This window comes from Nilaparvata lugens, chromosome 6 (genome assembly GCF_014356525.2).
Source record: "Nilaparvata lugens isolate BPH chromosome 6, ASM1435652v1, whole genome shotgun sequence".
Taxonomy (NCBI): Eukaryota; Metazoa; Arthropoda; class Insecta; order Hemiptera; family Delphacidae; genus Nilaparvata; species Nilaparvata lugens.
In genome coordinates this window covers 55,611,135-55,627,197 of record NC_052509.1, presented here as the reverse complement: position 1 = coordinate 55,627,197, position 16,063 = coordinate 55,611,135, and the positions used below count along the sequence as shown (strand labels likewise).

At 32.4% G+C, this 16,063-nt stretch overlaps 1 protein-coding gene across 2 annotated transcripts in view; it reads left to right on the top strand.

The window, feature by feature from the left end:
• Nucleotides 1-6,987: 6,987 nt before the first annotated feature.
• LOC111059770 overlaps nt 6,988-16,063 on the top strand; it is a 51,026-nt gene continuing 41,950 nt past the window's right edge. The window contains exons 1-3 of one of the 2 annotated variants that reach the window (XM_039431296.1): nt 7,059-7,168; nt 9,209-9,302; nt 10,443-10,572. The gene's annotated coding sequence lies outside the window, so the exon portion shown is untranslated. Of the gene's footprint in view, nt 7,169-9,208; nt 9,303-10,442; nt 10,573-16,063 lie in introns of both variants that reach the window. The other variant, XM_039431300.1, reaches the window with a different exon arrangement.

The window sequence follows — 16,063 nt, the reverse complement described above, 5'->3', positions numbered from 1 at the left end:
TTGTACGGTAATTTTTAGAGATACAAAAATGAGTATGTATTATGTATTCATTGAATCGATTCAATGATCTATTATTGCATTTTTGAGATGCAAAAATGATTACTGTATTCATTGATCCATTATTGTACTTTTTGAGAGATACAAAAATGGGTAGCCTACTGTATCATTTGTATTCATTGCAATGTATCTTTGTTTTCATGTTTGGGAAGAGAATTTTCAGTTCGATGGCCGTTAATCAATGTGGAACTTATTTGTTGAATCAGAGTCAATAAGTAGACTAATAAACTTGTGTATTATTATATCATTTTTAGTATCATGATGTTCCTCCGAATCCAATCAACAGTGTTTCTAGCAGAGTGTGTTTCATCCATGTTCTACGTAGTCTACCCTCATTGGTGGAATAAAAGTTAAACTTGTAAATATCATGTGAAAAACAGTGAAAACGACTTTAAAAACAATATTGTGTCAATTTAAGGTGCACTAATTGTGCTGAAAACGTCAGCTCAATTCAATAAATGAAAATAACGATAATGATAGTGAGATAATATGTTTAATGAGAATACAATCCAAGTGTTTTTATTGTAAAGTTTTCCATTTGTTGTTCTTATTAAATGTTATTGTTATGAGACAATCTTTATACGAAATCTTCGTTCCAATCTGTCATTGCCTAAAAACATAGATTCCAATTTGGTGTTTTGGTGTCTCTCCCAAGTAAATAATGTGTGAACAAGGTGTATTGAATTATCAACTCCAATAATACAGAGTTCTTCTAGTGTCCTCTAATTCTCTACTAATCTATTTTTAACAAATGTTAACAAAACCTCAATCACCTAATGAATAAATATTTATTACAGAGACTCTTTCGCTTTTCTTTCCATATTCACATCAAATTAATCATAATTCTATCTGATGAAAAATATTATTTTTTCTACATATATTTCCACTTTTCGTTTTATATTCACATCACATCAATCATAAGTCTATCTCATGATGATGACCTAACTCTTAAGGTGCGTACAGATATACGCGCCGCGAACATGATCAATTCACTTTTAATCAGCTGATTATATCTGTATTTTCACAGAAACGGTAAGATACAGATATAAAAAGCATGGCATCAGCTGATTAAAAGTGAATTGCTCATGTTCGCGGCGCGTAAATCTGTACGCATCTTTATAACTCATGTGTAGGAGAGGGTGGGACACAATGAGAAAAAAATTACATTTTTCATTTTTTCTTCTATTGGCTGTATATTGCTCAGAAAAACTTTAAACAATAGTTTGGATTACTACAAAAAAATGTTTTCCTTTTTTGTTATATGAGAATATTAAGGTAAAATAAAAGCTGATTTGTTAGTTCTACATAATTTATTTGGTTGGACAGTCTAAACTAAAAATACCACTGATAATGATATCTTAACTTCATTGGAACTTTAGTTTTGATCTAACAAATTATGTGAACTGACAATACAGCTCTCATTTCACATTAGTATTGAAATGTTCCACAACATCTCTGTTCATAGTGTACGATGAATTTTACATGTGGATATTTTAAGATTCGATTGAGATCAACAATTCAAAGAATTTCGCTCTTTGTTTGGGAGAAATTTGTTTTGACATTATCGAGTTTTTATGTCAATTCTGATGGTGATGCAAAATTTGTAGCTTCCAGAGCCTGAATTTTAGAGATAAACTTATGCATCATCGTTTTTCTTCCCCCACCTACACAATAGTAAATTGTCGTCAACGTAAATCAATATTGAAGTTTCTCTTCACATATACAATATTTCCTTCAATTATTTTTTCTTTGAAATTTCTCTCTTTTCATTCCATGAAATATAATAGTCTATCGTTTTTCAAACAAATATTCCTATAATTTTTCATCCACTTAATTCATCTATGTATTTTTTTATCTATTGATTCAAATACACTATTATTCATCAAAATGATATTCCATCTGATAATGTACTTCATTTGCGCTACCGTACTTGATTTGTTAGCTTAAAAATAAATCCATAGCCTAGTAGGCAACCCTTTTGTTCTCTTTAAAACTTTTTCAAGAGTCATCTATCATGAGCTCGTGAATCAGTCCACATAAGAGAATATTTCAAGAGAAAAAATACGTCTTCATAAAAAAATGGATATATTTATTTCATCCTTTGACATTTGTGATTTCTGATATTCAATTTCTATAATAATTCACGTGCGGATATTACTGTTACCATTCTAACATGTGAATATTTCCAAATTCGATTGAAAATTAAAATAATTAGTTATAACTTCAATAGAAAATATTTTTTTCTCTTGGTAGACCAGGCACTAAAAGGGAAGCTCAGAACAAAAGATAATAGTATGAAATTGATAATTGAAACTTATTTTTATTTCTAAGTTATCCATTCAAAATACGGTAATCAAATTTTATCATCCTATAATTTTGTATTCTAGAGAAAATTAGACTTGATGACCTGATGATATTATTTGAAATTTACTAGATTCAATGACATTAATTTGTGTGTTTAGAAGCCATGTTTGGCAGTCAGAGGAAGATAGAGTGAGCCCTTTGACTGCTTTGAATCGATTTTCACTCACCTAGTTATAAGTGTTGAGAATTTTTAAGAGAAATCAATGTTAGTACTGTATATTACCATTTATGAAATAGTAAGACCTTTTTACAGTTATGTACCTGATGTTGGATGAGTGAACATTATGTTCATTAAATTTACATGAATTATTACGTACACTAGTCTACCGTACTGTTTTTATAATGTGGAAACTCATTCGATGCGTTTCCTCTGTAATTTGAAATAAATGAGAAAAATGACTTGAGTGGAGTTGATGTTATTTTATTCGAATTAATATTGTCGTGTACAGAGCACTGAAGAATAGGCTACTGGTTATTATTATAATTAAAATTCTATGGTAATAACCCTCGATTTCAGATGTGTAAATCTTAATAAGAACACTTTTTCATATTGATCTATCAACGTTGATGTATTCTATAACTAAAGAGCCTTGTTCTATTAAGTATTTCTTGGTCCATGATATTCATGTACTGTACCTACTCTGTATCTTGAATTTGTTATTTGTAAATTATAATCTAAATATAGCCTATTCCAATAGAACCAAGATGAGTGTCAATCGTTACAAATTCGAACTGTTGCATTATTTAAATTATTTGTCAACTGTTTTTTAATAGTTTCAAGTGGAATTTGTAGTTATAAAGTTTCAGAATTGTTACAGCTTGATTGTGTATGATAGTGATTGATGAAAACGATGTTATTTTGACTATGTGTTTCATTCTATCTCCCATTCTCACATTCTGCATAATAACGTTTTTCGGATGGTCACATTAAACCGTCGGTGCCGGCTGCCTAAAACCAGTCATTAGGTCATGTCATGTCAGAGAAGCCCTGAAATTGATCAGGTGCCACCTGGAAACTGTGACACCAGACCCGAGTCAACCGGGTCACTCGAAATTATTTTATATTACAATATTATATCATTATTCTCAAATCGGGGGCTTTATATTATTAACTACTATAGTGAGGTCCACGTTATAATGGCAGTGTTTAACAATGCTATTGCTATCCTTGTCTATCATTCAACAAAGCGGAAAGCGCTATCTCTCTTTCTCGCTTTGCTCTGTTATTGCCAGATCGTCTTTTAACAATGTAGAATTGATAATTAATTAACAAAATATTCCATCTTAATCATAAAATTATTGAGAAATATAATTTATTGTTTAATGAAATATAATTGATTATTTTAAACGATAATGAACAGTTTATACTACATCAATAAAGCTGTATCAGCTACCGTCTATAGAAGGCATTGACAAGATAGAGGATCGGCAACGTTGTTCTCTTATCTTCATCCACTGTCATTATAACGTGGACCTCACTATAGTAGGTAACCCGTGCTCCGCAAGGCTCCAATTAATGGACTTGTAAAACTGACAACTTCACCTAGGTCAACAAATTGACCTAATGGAATCTAGATGAAGATTTAAAATATAACCATATTGAGAATCTATAGCCTATGCAAAATTTCAAGTTAATCAGTCCAGTAGTTCAGACTTGATGAAGCGGAATTCGTGAATTTCCTGTCCCGTACGTGTATAAGCCAAGTCTTCTCTTTATTATATTCCGGATAAGAGGAGATCCTGAATGGTTTGTTTCATTCAAAGGTGGTTTTAGGCTAATGATAGAACAAAGGTTTAAATTAATCAAATTCAATTCATTATGATGAAAGATAATAAAATAATTATGATGAAACCCTTCAAAGTTTTGTTTGTTTTTGAACAGAAGAAATTTTCAAAGTTTTTCACCAGAAAAGCAGCAGTTTAAAAAAATGTATTCCAGTTTTGAATAATAACTTGAATAACCTAGATATTGGAAGCTGATGGACATTTCCAAATATAGAATAGAATAGAAGGACTGCCTTTTTTTATACCTGGGAGGGCGAAGTTAGGGCGCAGTCGGCCCTCTCCTACACTTGACCCTCCAAGAGGTATTTCACGAAATTGAATCTCAAGCGAGCTAATCAATGGAATTCAATGCAAACTCTTACAAAATTCTATTAAAGTCTACCAAAGTTACGAAAAAATTTTCAGAAAAAAGTTTTCAAGTGTATAGTTCATGTAGGCTATAATGTTCATTTTTATTCCAATAGAACATGAACTGTTGAACGTTTTACAATGCAGGTGTCTTCAAGGTCACAAAAACCTCAAAATAAATGTTTTACCAATGCTAATGAATCATATAATGATGAGTCAGTAGATGAGTCATGTTTCTATTATGCCACTTGTTTTGATGAAGTAGGTAGACTATTATTTAGAAGGTATGATCCATATTATGATGCAGGGAGACTAACATTTCCAAAGATTACTAGAATTATTATCGGAAACTATTTTCAAAAATCCCAATTCCTCCAAAGCGGAAAAGTGGAATTCAAGAGCCATGACTTACAGATTTGAAGAACCAATACAAAATTATTTACAAAGATCCCCATTTCTCAAAAGCGGAATAAAATTATAACTAGGATTAAGATTCTTCGAGGATTATTTTTATTTGATTTTTTCCCAATTAACTGTTATTTGCTTGAGTTTTTTATTATTCAAAAATATTATCTTATGTAAGAGTTTCTTGTAAAGCTGCGTATATAGACCAAACTTATTAACAGTATGTTTATTTTTCCGTCCTCATATAGGTAGATTCTATTAGATTGAACGGAGCTTGACAAACACATAAATGCACATCATGTGTATGATAAGTTATGTTCAATCTAATAGAATCTATAAGGATGGAGAAATAAACATTTTTTTTAATATCTTTGGTGTATAGCAGCTTTAGAGGTAGCCTATGTAGAACTGACAGACTGTGAATCATATTGTTTTGTTTTTATGAGGGATAAAGAACTTTTTGAATTTAATAGAATTTGAAGAGCAATGAATTGCAGATTCGAAGATTATTATTTATTATTGTAGTATAAAATTGATTTGTGTCCTTATAGACCTCATGAATAAAATATATGAAAAACATGGAATAGTGGGACAATATAGTGTCATAAAATAAATTGTGTTCCACTTCAAAGAGAAAATGACTGAAAAAACGTAGCAAATATGGCATGGAGGTACCTTGTTTGTGTGATCCCATGTTGACATAAAATTAACGTCTCTATCATATAATATAATATTATATATATTTGTACTAGAAAAGATTGTGATGGTGTCAGGTGTCAGTCTTCAAGTGTTAGATACTGTCGGGAGGAGAGAGTTTCCAAAAATCAACAAAAATGAGAAGCAAGAGCTTCTCAATTTTCATCATTATTTTTACAAGAGACTTCTGTCCCTTTTAAACTTCTAATCCAGATAACGGTTTCACATGAGTATGATAAGTACTACCCCAGCAAGTAATAGAATAGTTTAGTCTGGAGTGACTTTTATCTATTAATGACTTTTTTATTCATGTTGAAGTGGCAAAGTTTGGACGATAATGTCCACTTAACCACTAACCACAGTGCACAAAATTGATGGAAAATAAATTCGCACAATGACACTCAATACAGACACACACAGACCTGAAAAAATAGAATTTGCGCATAAAAATGTAGGTATAAATAGTTTTTAAGAGATAGGATGTGCTGCTTAAAAATGAGCTTCAAAACAACAAATCTCATTAATTAATCAACCATTAAACCTAAATATCCCACAACATCCGTTTGTGGAAAACTGCTAAAAGGACAATCATTTAGCCGCCTCTGACAATCATTTGAATGATATTTAATGGGAGTATGCATCTGAAAACCTTGAAATTTGACGTTGTTATTATAACGTACCAATCTGTTTTGTAATGACAATAAGTTATTTCAATTTGTTTTTATATGAATGGGGATTTGTAAATAATATCATGGATTTTTTTTTTTAATTTCTACACATATTCTTCTCCACACTTATTTTGTACTTTACAAGTTTGGAGGATTCATTTGTATCGTTGAGTGTCAATTACTCTAACATGTTAGTACAGCTAAATCAATTATAATGTAGGCCTACCATATAAGTGATTTTCAGATAAGCAATACATTGTGTATTGTTTTGATCAATACTGAAGAACGACAAGGATTTAGCAACAACATAACGAGAGCATGCCATGCGATGATCAGTAGGCCTATATTATTACACTAATTATATATTTTTTTAGGAAAAGCCAAGGGAGATGAAATATAAGGTATTTCCTACTTCTATTATTAGTACCTATATTCTAGTATTTTCCAGGAAAAGCCAAGGTAGATAGAATATAATGAATTTTATTCTATTTATATAAAATATTTGGCATTCCATCCACCTTCGAAAAATCGCAAACGCTGAAAATAAAATTATAAAACAGAATTTAACGGTAAGCTAATGCTTCAAATATATTGTTCGCTTTGTACACTCGTATTCATCAGAAAATAATGTGTTAATTTTGTTCAATTACGTGACATTGAATGAAACTTATTTGATTTGAATAATCAATAATGCTGATGTGTATCTACTCGATCTACCAACTTGTTCAATATTCTGCAATTGAGCTTCATACTGTGTGCAGTTTGTGGAAGAATCTCCCAAGTTTCAGAGTAAAGTTCTGATTTTCTTCTGAAAATACTCTCCAGTAGAGGGCAACGAATTCGGGGTGAGTGGACTACAAATGTAGAATTTTAAACTTCCCGAATCTCCTGTTTTTTCAATTAATATTCATTATTTATGATACTACAAAAACTTGTTATTCATTCTTGTTATTAATTTGAATTCCAGTAATTTTTCCAAATTCATCAACTATTTTGGTGAGGGTTACACTTGTATTAAACTGAAAATTGAATTCCCAAAAACTCCCATTACATGAAAAAATTTTCTCTCCTTAGTTTATTGTTAAAGTTAGCATAATCCATTATATTTTTGTGTTTTATCATTTGTAGGCACCTGCTGTGAAATATTTTAGGTTTAGCGGGTCCAATTTTGTAATGCATTTTACTAAATAAAATGACTGATTGAAAAAGTACCATTTTTAAAACTTGAATTTATTACTCAGGACTTGTTCCTCTCAGTTGGGATTTACTCACTTGAAAATTGTATCAATATGTTGAAACCATGTTTCCAGTAATTAAGTAAAGTTTCAAACTTGTATTCTTGGATTTTTCAATTTTCAATTTCAATTAAAAATTCATCAATGTAGACTATGACCAAATACATGTAAAATATTGATAAAACTAGTCCTCTATATTATTTAATTGTAACTTTCATAGAATTTCATTCAATAACACATTTGAAAAATTTATGACTATCCATAAAAACTGGGCTATCCATATAAACTTTTATAGAATTCCATTCAATAATACAATACAATTGAAAGATTATATAGCTATTCATATAAACTGGGATATTAGCTACTAGTAGTTCTGTGAACAGAAGACCTCACGCAGTTTTCTCATCCACAAGTATCTGGCGTCACCTGTTCACCGGCTTCTCCAGACATCTGTGTAATGCATGAAACGAATAATCCACTTGTCAGCTAATTGATTATTAATAATAATTCTATAGTCTGATTGATCCTATCTTCAAAGTAGATGATAATTATATTTATAGTGATATCAGAGTATGAAGGAATTCCTTTTCTTTCCATATATTATCCTTAAAATGCGAAATTTCAAAACACCTTATTGTTTGTAAATCGGCGCGCAGTTAAAAAAGGAATATACCTGCCAAATCTCATAGGATTCTATCAACGTGTTTGGCCTTACATACATACATACATACATACAGACATATGAAAGAAAATCCAAGTTGAAACATAGACCTCACTATGCGTTCAGTCAATTGTAATATAATATTTTCATAGACTATTAATATAAATAGACTTTTAATAGACTATATTTATAAAGACTGGGATAGAGCAACAGGCTCAGCTTAAAACTGTTGGTACCTACTCTTTCAAATCTTATAACATATCTAAAATATACAAGCACTTCACTTTCAAAAATTTCTCAATTTCAACAAACTGTTTTTTTTTTCATTTATTTTCATTATTTACCTTAGAAGGATAAAACACTCAATGTCTTAGAAAAGAATTCTTTTGAAATTCTGAAGAAGAAAATTATTAGAATTATATGCTATCTCTATTGATATTACACGCTACATGACCTTCTTATTGAAAATTGAAAAATATTCTAAATTTTGTAAATTGAATGTTTCTTTTTTTTGCTACAAATTTAATAACATTTATTTAATAAATTGAATGATGAATATTTTATTGCTTTCTGTATTGATATTGCGCTACACAGCCTACTTGTTGAAGTTGAAAAATATTCTACATTTTCTAAATAGAATGTTTTTTTTTTTCATTTATTCATTTACTGGTACCTATTTCGCATGAGTTTTGTTGGAGAAGAGAATATTGTGAGTTTATCAACTCGGGAGTAGGTACTTTAGTAGGCATATTAATTTTCGTTTTTTCCAATAAATACCCTAATTGGTTGGTATCTTCAACTTCATGTTTTTTGACAATTTTTGAAATATATTTATTCTAGAAAACCCTATACATGCTATTCATAGACCTACTGTTTGTCTATTTACTATTATTATTTGCAGCGTCTATTGATTCAGTTTTATGCTTCTATATTTCCATTAGATTATTACTGTTCTCCAAATTTATTTGATTGTACTGTTTTATTATCAGCGTTTTGATACTATCAAGTATTCATTCGACCATGGAGGGATACAATTGGAGTTGCAAAACATTCTTATTGGCTTTACTGCTGATTATTCCTGTGGTAAGTAACTATTTAAGCCAGTACCTAGTTATAAAAAGTTACTACCTATAGTAAGTTAGGTTCACGCATGAGAAATCTGCTACACTTTCACTAAAATTTTCCTTCATGTTTCAACATAGGACTTATCTACCAGGAATTTACTATAGTGAGGTCCACGTTATAATGGCAGTGGAGACAAGGATAGCAAAACCATTGCTTGTCAAGCACTGCCATTATAACGTGGACCTCACTATAGTAATAAGTTTTAGGTTAACTCATAAGAAATTTGTAACTTTTTTCTAAGATGTGTATTCTATCATAATTCAGATAATAATAATAATTTCTCCGATTGCCAATGAATTGCAACCAGAGGAGTTTATTGACAAAACATATACATAATTATTATAATATTCATGCAAAAGTTGCTAATACTAAACTTAGTCCTAATTATGATACCCAATGTAATAATATGTGTCGAGGTGATCATAATAAGGCTTGAATAGAACCCATACATAAATATACTGTTGGATTCTGGTTAAATTATTGTATTTTAACTAGACTCTATCTTGATTTTCTGTAACTTACATGTATTTATGAGCGTGGAATGAATTTGAACTTCAAGTTTTAATTTTATTTTATTCATTCATTCTTAGACGATAGATACAATGCAGGTAAAAACAACAGGCATTCGCCCAAAACTGCTTAATTTTGGTCAAAAATTATTGCTCCTCAGCATACAAACAAATTGTATTGTGTTTTGAGATTCTCTTCCCTGGTTCACCAATACACTGTGATCTGTGAAAAAGCCTGATTTCATAAAAAAAAATCGGTTTGAGTGACAGTAGATGATTCTTAACCCACAAAAACATATTTAGAGAACCAATTTGAAATCATCTCACTAAATCAAACTGCCTCTAAAAGCTAGTTTTTGTTTATGATCAAATCATGCCTAAAAATGTTTCTAGGCATATTAAAACTTTGAACATTTTCCGGGTGTGTAACCCTCAAAATTTTAGGGGGGGGAGATGGAATACCCCTTCCCCAGACCCCACCAATGAGCCCAAATGTTTTGGCAGGTCGGCACCCATGCATAGGCCTATCATTTTCATCATCATCATGATCATCATGAACAAGACTTCATAGACACAACATCATTTTCAGATCATTCAGATCTCAGAAGGTAGAGACCCAGGAGGAAATGGACGACCTGGTAGACGATGCACCTGTAGATTTTGTACGAATCTAAGACAAATAAACGAGGATACACAAAGAAAAACTGATGCTAAGTTTGGTAAGTCACAATACATATTTCCATTATTTGTTATCAATATTTTCTCATTATTTTCAAATACTCTTTAGGGTATGTGTAGGATTCCATACTTGTACTGTGTAAAAGTCTAGTGTGGTTTATTCATTTATTTATTGAATGAATGAGAATTACACAACTTACAGAAAAGTACCACAGGCTTATAAGCCCAAAACGGTTCGAATTCTAATTTATACAACAGACCAAATGTAGGTAGCTGAATAACTACAGTCCAGTGTGTTTTAAGGCTGTGCGACAGGCTTACATACAAATAGAAAAACATTGAAAAATATCACCAGTAAAAAGTTTTTTCAGCAGATCACATACAAAATAGGATTATAGAATTCTTTTTAACGTGATATTGTGTCAAATTATTTTATTTAATAAAAACCATCTTTTTTTGAAATACGGTAAATGAGAGATTGCATTCTTTCGGATGCTAATTTATATAATCATATAATATTAGTGTTATTAAATGAAAATCCGAACTGAATGCCTTCACCGCCCCAAAGATTTCACTCTTCTACCTGGTGTCAATATTTGCAGTAGCAGAGATCTTTGGGGTGGTTGACAACATTAAATCTGGAATTTCATTGATAATCATTATTCTTCCTAGTTTAAATATGCTACCGTCTATAGAAGGCACATAGGGACATAGAGGTACGGGATTCTTTGTTAACAAGAATATCAAAAATAATATAACGCAGTTTATAGGGATATCCGACAGAATGGCGATCCTGAGGCTAACGATAGGTAACATCAAACTATTTGTGATTCAAGTTCATGCTCCAACTTCGGACAGCGCAGAAGAGGAAGTCGATCTGTTCTACGACATGTTGGATAATCTTTTGAGCTCAAAAACACCTGGAGAGAAAGTAATTATATTTGGAGACTTTAATGCAAGAATAGGAAAAAGCAGGCTTGGAGAGAACAGAACAAACGGAATCTACGGAGTTGGAGTTAGAAACGAGAGGGGAGAAAAACTGTTAGATTTCGCACTCTGCAATAATCTAAAGATAATGAACACGTTCTTTGAAGGTCAGTTAGCGGACAAATGAACATGGAAGTCTCCACTAGATACTGTACATGAAATAGATTTCTTTATAGTAGAAAAATCTAATAATTTGATAAAAAAGCTAGAGGTGCAAAAAAGGCTTGACTTCGATACTGACCATAGATTATTGATGGGAAAATTAATAATGCCAAAGAGGAGATATTTTATTAAGAAAAAGCAAATAAGAACAACCGATTTGAATGAGCAAGAGTTTGTCAGGAATCTGACGAGAGAGATGAGTAACAGAGACCTCTCAGAGAACTGTTCAGTTGAGGAAATATATGAAGGAATAGTAAATTCAATTTCGGAAGCAGCAAGAAGTCTAAACAGAGTTCGTCAGCATGCTGCAAGAAGGAGCAATAAATTATCTGAAGAGACAAAGCAGCTGATCGAAGAGCGAGAAAGATTGAATAGAATTTTGAACAAATCAGAAGAAGAAAAGAGGAAACATCAAGATCTCAGAAAAGAAGCTCGGAAAAGAATAAGGAAGGAAATGAAGAATTACGAGGAGAAGGTAATTAGAACAATAATGGCCACTTCAGAGTCTACAAAAAGCATCCATAAACTAATAAGCAGTGTTAAGAAGAGATGGATACCAAAGTTGGACACAGAAGATGGAACATCAACAACGGAAAGAGGGAGGATATTAGAACAAGTTACATTGTTCTATGAGAAGCTCTATGAAGAAGGATATGGAATGGATCATCAGACAGAAAGAAGGAACACTAGAGAAGAGGAGCCAGAACTTCGAGTGCCAGATATATTGGAGCAGGAAATAAAACAAGCCATCAAGCAACTGAAAAAGAACAAGGCGCCTGGAGATGATGACATTACAAACGAAGTGATAATCTCCGGGTTGGATGTGTTAATGAGCACTATAAAATTACTTTTCAATAAAATACTGAAAGAGAAACAAGTGCCCTCAGCCTGGAAAAGAAGCAAAGTAATAATTCTATTCAAAAAAGGATCTCGCTCGGATATTAAAAATTATAGGCCAATCACTCTAACCTCGGCTCTGTACAAGATATTCGCCAGCATAATCAAGAACAGAATAATCAACAAGATCTACGAAAACCACCCCTCAGAACAGGCCGGATTTAGATCAGGTTACTCTACAGCGGATCAATTACAAGCTGCGAACCAAATAATTGAGAAGAGCATTGAGTATAAGATGCCTTTGTACATAGGATTTGTAGATTTCCACAAAGCATTCGATAGCCTTAAGCACTGCGAAATTTGGAATGCACTTGAGGAGTCGGGTGTTGAAGTGGAAAACATTGAAGTATTGAAAAGCTTGTATGAGGATAATGAAATGTACATCGAGTTGGAGCGAAGAGGACGGAGTATTAGAGTGAGGAAAGGACTCAAGCAAGGATGTCCATTGTCACCAATCATCTTCAATTGCTGCTTGGACTATGCTTTTCGCCGTTTAAGTTGGGAGAGCAAAGGCTTGTGCATAAATGGCTATCAACTAACCAACTTAAGATTTGCAGATGATGTGATGTTAGTGGCAAAAAGTGCGGAAGAGATGAAAGAAATGTTTGTTGAACTTATAGAAGCCAGCAAGAAAATTGGTCTGTGTCTGAATGCAGGCAAAACAAGAGTAATGACGAATTCAGACATGGAAAGAATTGATGTTACAGGTGGTAGAATAGAATATGTCAATGAGTATGAGTACTTGGGCCAACTGCTTTCTTTTGAGAACCGAACGGGAAAGGACGTGAGTTTGAGGATAAACAAGGGTTGGAAAAAATATTGGGCACTGAAGAAGATATTCAAGGGCGACTTTTCGAATGAATTGAAAGCCAAATTGCTTCTGAAATGTGTTTATCCAGCTATATTATATGGTGCTCAGACTTGGTCCCTGACGGCTCAATCAGACAAGAGATTGGAGACAACGCAGACGAAGATGATAAGGAGTATTTTGGGACTGCGACTGCATCATAGAAGACGAAACACAGACTTACTGAAGCAGGTGAAGGTGAAATACCTACAAAAAGAAGCTCACCTGATAAAATGGAGATGGGCCGGCCATGTGGCAAGGATGACAGCAGAGCGATGGGCGAAAATATGCACTGAGTGGATACCACGAGATCGGGCCAGAGGGAAAGGACGTCCAGCATGCCGATGGAGAGACGAGCTCACCCAAAGAGTTGGAGATATGTGGCCGACAATAGCCAGGGACAGAATGAGATGGGAGAGAATCATCAAGAAATTGTAAATTTGTAAATAGTTATTGAAGTTACTGTCAAGCTGCCAGCACAAAATATCATTACCTCATATGAGAGGCTTTTGTTCTATTTAGAATGTCAATAAAGCTTTATTATTATTATTATAGAAGGCATTGGCAAGACAGTGGATCGGCAACGTTGTTCTGCTATCTTTCTCCGCTGCCATTATAACGTAGACCTCACTATATATATGCATTTGCACTAATATGCATCTCATCCACTAAGGATGGGATGTATATGAAACTTCCCAAAATGCATAGTTACAAAATTTGTTTATGATTTTAAAAAGTTTATTGTTTTGTGAAAAGAGGTAAACGGTGATTTCAAGAAAAGGGTTCCTATTCAATTTTATTTTGCTGTGCTACCAATTTCTCCTAAATAGGTTGGATAGTATTTCTCACCTATTAACCTAAAGGAAGTTATCGGCTCCAAAATGGTAGATTCTTGATAAATTATGAATGGATCTATTTCTTATGAATGAGAAATCCAGTTTTCAGAGCAAATCAACTTATAATCTTCATAAGAATTTTGGCAATATACAACACAAATCCACAAAACAATACCTTACACACTTAAACATCTAGCATCATCACAAGCTAAATACTTATCGATTTATATAGTTGAAAAACAATGGCTATAGGCTTTTAGAAACACAAAACAAATTATACATAAAACTGTTCAAAACTCAATTTAAAACATTATAAATTTCAATTGAACAGAAAAATATTCAGAGAGCACAAAACACTTTTCCATAGCCAGCCACCATCTTTTAGAGAAGAGCTACCAAGTACAGAGCAAAGCCACACCTCAAACCAGTGACGACTTTATGAACACGTCACCGATATTAAATTCCAAAAAATTATAAATTACAAGTTTAGAATTTACATTTTACATTTGTTCTCAATAAAACTTTATTTCGAGACTGTTATTTTAAATTTATATATCCTCTATATTTATAATGATCTGTTAATTCTGTTAACTCTGTTTCGGTGATACCATGGAATGTGCAACACAATTATTTACGATAAATTCTCAGTTAAAAGATGTCCGCATATCGATTACTCTGATATTTACTATCAAGTTTTATAGATCTCGAATTGAAGATTTGATTTTAATCGAGAAAAAATGTGATATTATAATAATTTATATTCAGTGGATATTGATATAATTTTTGAAAGTTTATTCTTTTGTAAAAAGAAGTAAATGGTGATTTAAAAAAAAAATTGTTCCTATTTAATTTTATTTATATTCATTGACTATTGATATAATTTTATCTTCTATATATATATATATATATATATAATATATATATATATATATATTTAGCACATAACAGAAGACACTTTAAAGTTTGTAATATAAATTAAAACAGGAGACACGATATAAATAGATTGGAAACACTTAAAAACTTACATTAGAAATGGGGGAAATTTTCGAGACTGAGTCTCCTTTCCAGGGCCGCTTAAAGGGTAGGGCGACCGGGGCGGTCGCCCCAGGCGCCGCGGCTAGGAGGGCGCCGCGGTCGTATAATGATTAGGCTACAACTGCCCCGACATTATCAGTTCAAGTAGGCCTACCTTTATTTCACCTTCACCTTGAAAGTCTTGAACCATTTTCTTATCAATCCATTTCTATGTATAACTCATTACTTATATGTGTAGTGTAAATTGTTGCATAAACAATAGAAACTGGACGTTCACTGACTGAACTTTGGTAAATACAGTCACTTTACACATAGCATAGGCGTAAATTTTTTCAATCATTGAGTGAGCCTGTGCTCGTCCACTTCCCCTGTAACCTGCAAGTCTTCATTGGTCGCTGGTTAGGCCTACAAAATTAGGTTACTAAATTTCAATTCAGGAATATCAATGGAAATTTAAAATTAAATAGGTTTTAGCCTGCAGAATACAAGGTTAGAAAAGAGTATAAGATAAGACAAGCTGGGCCGGATGGTTTGAATATGGAGCTGTTCAAGCATGGGGGACTCTTCTTCAAACTTCGCTTCGTCAATTTGATAAATGTGTGCTGGAGACAATTGAGCATCCCAGATGTTTGGAAAGTGGCTACAGTCAAATCTCTTTTCAAGAAGGGAGATATAGTCCAGCCACTATTTACATTGGTGCTTGCAATTTATATTGTAGTTCTGATTCTTTAATATATTATTTGGATACATGAGAGAGGTCATTAAGAG